Consider the following 8,155-nt stretch of genomic DNA (forward strand, 5'->3'; position numbering starts at 1 on the left):
ATATTTTTGTGTGGTTATTCACCCATGAAGACTGACTTCTTTGTACTTTTTTAATCACCCTGAGTTACTACAATTGAAAGAAATCCCAGAAAATGGCACTGAAAGATGAGATTTTGAATAGGCTAACAGATTGGAATTTATTCTGGTGTCTAGTTCCAAGTTCACCTGAGGAACCTGAGCCCCCAACCAATGTGGTATAAAAGCTGGGTTCAGAGCCACAGTCCATCACAAACCAATCTGTCTGCCTAAAGGGGTCTTGCCAATTCAAGACCTTGAATCCTGGCCCCTGGTGACATGTTTGTAGCTGCTCAGCTAAGGTGGACAAATAGTAGCAGGTGACTGACTTGACTTCTTTTAAGTATCAGAAGCAGGAATAGAATGGGATTAGAGCTCTGGGAACCAGCCATGGGTTGATAATGAGTTACTCAGGACTGAGGCTAGTTACTTCTGTATTGAGGTTGGTTGGAAGTCACTCAACATTTATGGAGTCTTCTTTGGATAGGTTGAGATTGGCTGCTAGATGGCCCAGTAGATAGAGAACTAGGCCTGAAATTAGGATGTCCTGAGTTCAAATGTGACTTTGGACAATTATTAGTTGTGTTTGACCCTCTGCAAATCACTTATCCTCTGTTTGCCTCAGTTTCCTCACCTGTAAAGTAAAGATAAAAATAGCACCTACCCCCCAAGGTACTTGTGAGGATCCAATGAGATATTTGGAAAGCACTTAGCACAATGCCTGGCACATAAATGCTATATAAATGTTAGCTATTATTAGAATAATCCTTTAGGCTGGAGGGCTTAAAGACCCTCAAGTCTTTTGATACAGCTCTTTGACTTTATAAACAAGTCTTTTTGAATAGAAATTAATATTTACATAGAGTACAAATTGCAGATTAGCAATATAAGCTTCAAAAATGCTAAGACCACAGGAGTTATGCTCAGTGTCTCCACTTTCTCACCATCAATTTGTTACTAAACCTCTTGACATCACATTTTCCTATTTTCTCAGAAGTCAACAGGAACCTACCAAACGACAAATCCAAAGGTCTTTTCTCAAGCCTTGGCCTTGACCCTTGCAGTATTTAACACTATTTATTACCTCTTTATTTTGAAAGGCAGTAAGATATAATGGAAAGACCATCAATTCTGAGGTCAGAGGACATATATTAGAGACCTAGCTCTGTGATTTAACTTGTGTGACCACAGACAAATCATTCTACTTTTCTGGCCCATAGTTTCTTCATTTGTAAAATAAGTGGGCTGAACTTGATGATTTCTAAGGTCATTCCAAGTTCTCAATCCTATAATCCAGTTCCTTTTAAATTTAGCCTGACCCCTCTTGTCCATCCACCTTGGAGGAGGGAGGAATCAAATCTCCCCTTTTTATTTTCTTGTTGTCAAATCCTTCCTAGGTTCCTATGTACCTTAGAGACTTAAGGCCGGTTTGGGGTCCACAGCCTCCCTGGCTAATGCCTCAGCTCTTTGCTATTCAGCATTTCAGATGTACAAATCATTTCCGTGACTTTCTTTATTAGTGGCCTATTTCTGAAGTGACTTCCTGAGGGATCTGAGCCCTTTAGATCAAAGCTCCTCTTCCGTCACTGTTATGACATGGAAAAGACAGTGTGAGAGAAAGCTACCTATTTCCTAGCTATGTAACCCTGGGCTAGCCATTTAATTTCTCTCAGCCTTAGTTTCTTCATCTGTAAAATGGTGATAATGGTATCACCTCTCTCGAAGGTCATTGTGAGAATCAAATGAGAAAATATAATTGTAAAGCATTTTGCAAAGTGCAAGGTGCTTGTAATAAGAATGTAAATTTTAAAGATCTTCCCTGCCCCTAGGCTAATGTGCACCTGAAACCTGGGGTGGGGGAGGCTTGTTTTTCAGTAGATACTTCTTGATTGGCCAGTGAGTCAATAAGGTTGTTACATTCTCTGAGCCAGGAGAAGGCTATATAAGCCCTGATGTGTAGCTTTGTTTTTGGGACTCACTTTGAGAAGTGTTCTGTGATTTGATCTGAATTCTGGGAAGCCGTTGTTGAGAGTTCCCCGGCTTTGAAAAACCCAGAATGTGGAAACCCAGATGTTGACTGGGTATGGATGTAATGGTTGGACAGTTTGGAAATCTGTCTACTTGATGTTTCTGTCTTGATAATTATGCCTGTATACTTTGAGGTTCAGGGTGCTGACCTTTTCTCCTGAACAAGGTAAACGATATATGTCTGACTGATTAAAGTAAGCTTGTTAACCCATTTTGAGTTGCTTTCCTTTAACAAAGCAGATCCAAGAACCTGTGGTAGCTGCAAACCCTGAGGACGCTTGGGGTGCTTGCCGCTACAGTGCTGTATAAATGTTTATTATTATTGTTACAAAGAGCATTTCTGGTTGAGAGAATAACCACCCCCTCCCCAGGATTCTCTCCAGTCATAGGTTTTCTAATCTTTTTCTTCCTTTCTACTATTTTCAAACAAAGAGAAATAGTCTACCTTTCTTTTTCTTTGTAAGGGAACTATCTGAATTTATTTTAAAACAATGCTTAGTTAACTGGCAAGGTCTCAGTTAAAGAGTTCTTTTGAAGACTGATCTCTGGAAGAACACGTATCTGTTGCTTATATCAGAACATCCTGAACAAAATGTAAATCAGATTTCTGAACAAACAGATCAACAAAACATTTAGGAAATGCTTAGTGTGTTCTAGGAATTGTACTAGGTTCTAATGCCTCAAATTCAAAGAATAAACAATCTCTAATCAAGAAGAGCTGATATTCCAACATCTGAAAATAGGTTAAAACTGAATTTGGGGACAGAAATAGAAAAAACAAACAATACTTCACTACTTTAATTTAAATAAAGTGCTAATAGTATCAGAGGATCAAAGAATGAGTTGGAAAGGATTTTGGAGGTTATCTGGTCCAACACTCTCATTTTACAGATGTGGAAACTGAGGCCCAGAAAGATTGTAATTTTTGAAAGATGACATACATAGTTGATAGAGAGGCAGTCTTGGAGTCAAAAAGAGCTGGCTTCAAGCTCTGCCTCTGAAACATAATACAGTTATGCCTTCCAAATGCCAATTTTCTCTGTTCTGACTTCAATATATTACAGAGAAGCATAAGAAATTAATTGGGAATTTTTTGGAAGTTTTGTGGAAGCTGCAGATGACACACAAAGGCTAGCAAATGACACAGAAAAAGTTTAGAAACTCATAAATGAATAAAATATATGCATAGTGTTATATAGTATCAACGTATTTTATCTTTTAATCCCATAATAATTCAGACTTTTTCTCTGGTACAAAGTGGGGGAGGCACACCCCTAATCTGCAAGATGAGGAAGGGATAATTGTAGTTATGTAACCATGTGACCCAGACAATTCTGTAAGACTTCATGTTGCTGATAAGCAGTTCCCTTGTATCAGTTGTAGGGAGTTTCTATACCGGACATGCCTCACATGGATAAAAATTGCATGTTAAAACAACAAGAACAAAAAAAATAATGCTATAATAAACTAATCATATTGCTATCATATTACATAAATAGGGATAGGGACTCGAACTGATTTCACTGGTATGTTTATTATGTAAATATATTATTCAATTACAATAATATATTATTTTTAGAAGAATGAACATATTTGATTATGGCAACTGAGAATCAAGAAAAATGAGACCGTGATAAATAGAATGTAGCAGAAGAGAGCTTTCTTTGTGTAGGAGAATTCTAGTCAATGACCTTGGTCAATGAATGTGCTATTTAGTACGGAAGCCAGACCCACACATCCTCCCTAAGGCTATTCAATGCCATTTGTTTTTTTTTTTCTTTATCTCTATAGTTTACTCTTATTCCCTTTAATTCCTGAAATTTACTTAGCATTGTAACCAGTGCCAATTCTTCTTTGATTGCTTTGATTTTCCACCTTCTATTTCTATGAGCAGCCTTTTCAGAATAAGATAAGAGTCAGGACTTATCCCCCAGTGAGTTTTTAAAAAATTGAGAAATGGAAGATGTTGAAAGTCTATGAAAAAGGTCTATTTGTGTCAAAAGGTACCCGATCACACTCCAGCATTTCCTTTTTCCATATCGTGTAATTTTCTTTTGTCTTTTAACATAATATTTCTAAAGTTTCATGTATTTCTTTGCCTTTTCTTCTCATCATTAAATGAAAATGTGTCCCCTATTGCTGTAGGCTGATCAGTGTCCAGCATTTAGCATGATTGGGAGATGTGAATAAGAAATGACCAGGTCATGTGGGTAGTTCAAGGAAGAACGATGAACTCCATTTATTGATTCTTAGGACAAGGTTTTATAGAGCAATGAGACATAGGAAGGGAATTCAAGTATTCTTATCATTATCTTAGTCTGTTATATCCTGGAAGTAGCACAGAATAGATAATTTGATAAGGATTTGTTATCTAGGAGACTAAAGTCTTAGGGTAAGACCTTTGATCTAGGCCTCAGGTACCTGCTAATGTAGCGGCAGTCGTAAACTGATACAATTGAGAACAAACTTCAAAGCCAAAGCTGCAATCCTCAAAAGACTTCATGTTTAGAGCTGACCACCCAAAGATACCTGAGTGCTGAATCAAATATTTTAGCTCTTAATAACTAAAATCTTGGGGTATAGCGTATTGATCTTAGAACTCAAGTAACATCCTTGTAAGTGTAACCCATAACAAAGAACTCAGGAGCTAACTTGATGAAAAGTCGCATCTCAAAGAGATTCTTGTTTTAAAGTCCACTATTAGGATTTAATATCTGAGTTCTGAATCAGGCTTCTTTGGCTCCCCACCCTATAGAGAAATTTGCTCCTGTTTTGTGGAGGAAAGAAAACAAATTCAAGACAAAGTTTTGAAATGTCTCCTTGATGGGACTTATATACTTCATACATCCTATTGTATGATAACCCATCTGAAGTGATATAATGAAAATGAGGAAAATATTTCTACAGAATATGGTGACTTGCTTTACAAGTTACAATTCTCCTGGTTTTTCTAAATGGCTGGCCCATGTAAAATTGGGATAATTATCAACAAAAAACAAACACATCAAAACTGGGAGGGCAGAATTTATAAAGCTAGAAACTCAGAAGAAAAGCCCTTCCAGACTCAGATATAAATGAATCAATGCTAGTTATTTAGCACTATTTTGTCTTGCATCCCATTGCTGTAACCTTTGGACATTTTATATACCTAACTATTATACAACAAATTTAGAAGCTACAGGACAGGTCTGGTGAAAAAGATCTGGAGGGGTTTAGTGGACTGCACATTCAAAATTGAGTTGATTGAGAATGACAGAGCATTAAAAAAATCCTATCCTGACCTGAGAGGCCTTCTGACTAGGACAGGTAAAGTGTGTGAGTGGAGCTCATCTGAAGAGTTGGGTTGGGTTCTGAGAGTCACATCTTCCAGAAGGCATTTGGAGAAGCTGAGGAGAGGGAGAACCAGGAGAAGAGAAGTCTTAGGGGGCACCTAAGGAGACCTTTTTTAAAGAGGACCTTTATTTAAGTATCTGAAGGGCTACCATGGGAAAGAGGGATTGGCTTTGTTTCGCTTGACCCAAGGGCAGTACCAGGAGTAAGGAAGGGAAGTTGTAGAGAGGCAAACTTTGGCATAATAGAAGGAAATACTTCTCAACAATTAGGAACTGTCCAAAAGTGGATTGGGTTAGCCAATTGCCTTAGTAAATGCTTGTGGACTAACTGGGTTGATTCAAGAAGTACTGAGTTTCTTCTCACTGGAAATGTTTAAGGGGAAGCTTGTAATGGCCACTTGTTGGTCATTCCATGGAAGTAATCCTTAGTAGAGTAGAGGATGGATTTCATGTCCTCTGAAGCTTTACCTCCTCCAGGAACATGTATGGAGTCTTCCAGATTTGTAGCACCACAGTGGGTTTGAAGCCCCTTCACGTGCAGAAAGAACATGGGGTTACCAGGAAATCAAGCAGTCCATCTGCCAGGTAAACTCTGCCTGGAAATTTTTATTCCAACTTCACCCGTATTAGTTTAGACTAACTTATTTTTGCAAGTTAAAATATAATAGGGTAGGGATCTGAGCTGTGATTTCATTGATGTAGGGAACTCCCAGAAATAGGAGAGGGTAGCACCTTTTCTTCCATTTATGGTCTTAGAGAGTTGCTTAGAACACTAAGGGAAACTGCAACTTGCCCAAGGTTATATGGACAAAGGGAGCAAGGCAATTTGAACCCTGGTCCTCCTGACCCCACTGCAACTCTCATCCTCTATATCAGGCTGCCTATCAGTATATAACACTGCAATAAAACAAAGAGAAGACAATTAAAAGAGAAAATGAGAATTGTCATTTCTTCCAGAAGGCCATACATGGGGCCTAGGAACTGAAAGGAGGGCCCAAAAGTGTACTCTAGACTTTTTTCATTAGCACATTAATATATTCATCAGATTCACTAATTATCACCTTAGAAAGCAAAGAGGGAGCCTAGCCCTGACATGATGAGGTATGGGATAGAAAACAGGAGGAAGGAAGCAAGTTAAGATCAACTGGGGCTGCAAAAGAGAAGGATTCAATTAAATTCCAGTCAGGAATCATTCATTAAGTTCTTACTATGTTCCAGGTACTGTACTATGTGTTGGGATTATTGACAAGGGCCAATGACTAAAGAGAGAAGGGTTAAGTGCAGTATTCCTGTGAGGGCTCTTTGCTTCTGGGCAGGGGAATGGGGGAGTGAGCTCCTGATCTAGCTCCATTGGCCTTCAGAGATTACAGTTTATTGTTACTACTGTGGAAACAGTACACAGTACATATGTACATTATGTACACAGTACATAAAGTGCTGTAAAGAATTCTGGGAGGAGTCAGTAAAGATAAAGATTAATTTTACCCCCTTCACCATTTCACATAGGTCTGGGACAGTTAGAGAAAGAATTTAGCATGTAGTGGGGAAAATAATTGGGTTCATTTCTACAATTTTGTTTAAAGCTAAAGTTGTTTTTCAGGTAGCTTTGATTATAATGTAAGCTCCTTGAGGGTCCTGTCAAATCAAGTGTTTGTATAGCACATTTGGGAAGCAGGGTGGAAAAGGCATTGGACTTGGGAGTGAAATGGTTCCTGATGAGGGGGTAGAATTAAATGATTTCAAAATTCCCTTCCAGCCTTACCACGATATAGCACTATGGACTCAGTTCCTATTTGAGCTACTTAGGAGGTAGCTTACCTTTGGCTAATTATTAAGCTTCTTAGAACTCAGTTTCCTCATTTGTAAAATATGGGTTATAATATCTAGACATCAATGTTTACAAACAAGCATTTATTTACTAAGAGGTATAGATACATGTATAGGATTAAGTCAGATGCACATATCTATATATAGATATATGTATAATTTACATTAGTAGCTCTTAAACCTTTTGGTCTCAGGACCCCTTTACACACTTAAAATTTACTAAGGAACCCCAAAAGAGGTTTTGTTTATGCAGGTTATATCTACTAATTTCTATTGGGTTAGAAATTGAAATGTCTTACTATTATATGAAAAGTTTTGTCCTCATGGACTTCCTGAAAGGGATCCCAATCCACACTTCTGACAACTAACTGCTAGTTTACACTATTAAGAGATTTAAGGTTCAGTAAGCACTTTCCTCACAACCCACTTGAGGGAGGGCAAGTTTTATCATTTCTGTTTTACAGGGGAGGAAAGGGAGGCTCAGACTGGTGAAATGATCAGAGCTATAACTAGGGCAGGGCAAGTAGAGCTTTGCTTCAGGGCAATGACTTTTAGAAGGTGCTGACAACATTGCAGTCTTTCAATGGCACAGAAAAAACTGAGGTTAACACTTTGTTAGCTAGAATAATTAGTTAAAATAGGAAACTATCAGATGGTCTACTTTTTCTTCAGGTGCCACACTACAGGAACTGTGTGGTATTCTACTTCCCCATTCTTTCTCCAGAAGCAGCTTCAAGGAGTCTTGGAATTTCTGCACTTCTCTTTGTTCCATTGAATTTTTTTAAAGTTTTTTTTTTCATTAACTTGAAGACATCAGTTGTGTTGCTTGCCCTTGGTGTAAAGATTGCTTTAGTCATGACTTTGGTTACAGTGTCAGATCAGGAAATTTGGAATTTATTCATTAAATTCATTATGTGAAAATAAATAGTAAAGTATAAAAAGCACGATACAAA

Source organism: Petaurus breviceps, unplaced genomic scaffold (assembly GCF_028583685.1).
Source record: "Petaurus breviceps papuanus isolate PSGF00001 unplaced genomic scaffold, PetGlider_PUasm1.0 221, whole genome shotgun sequence".
In the NCBI taxonomy this organism is placed as follows: Eukaryota; Metazoa; Chordata; class Mammalia; order Diprotodontia; family Petauridae; genus Petaurus; species Petaurus breviceps.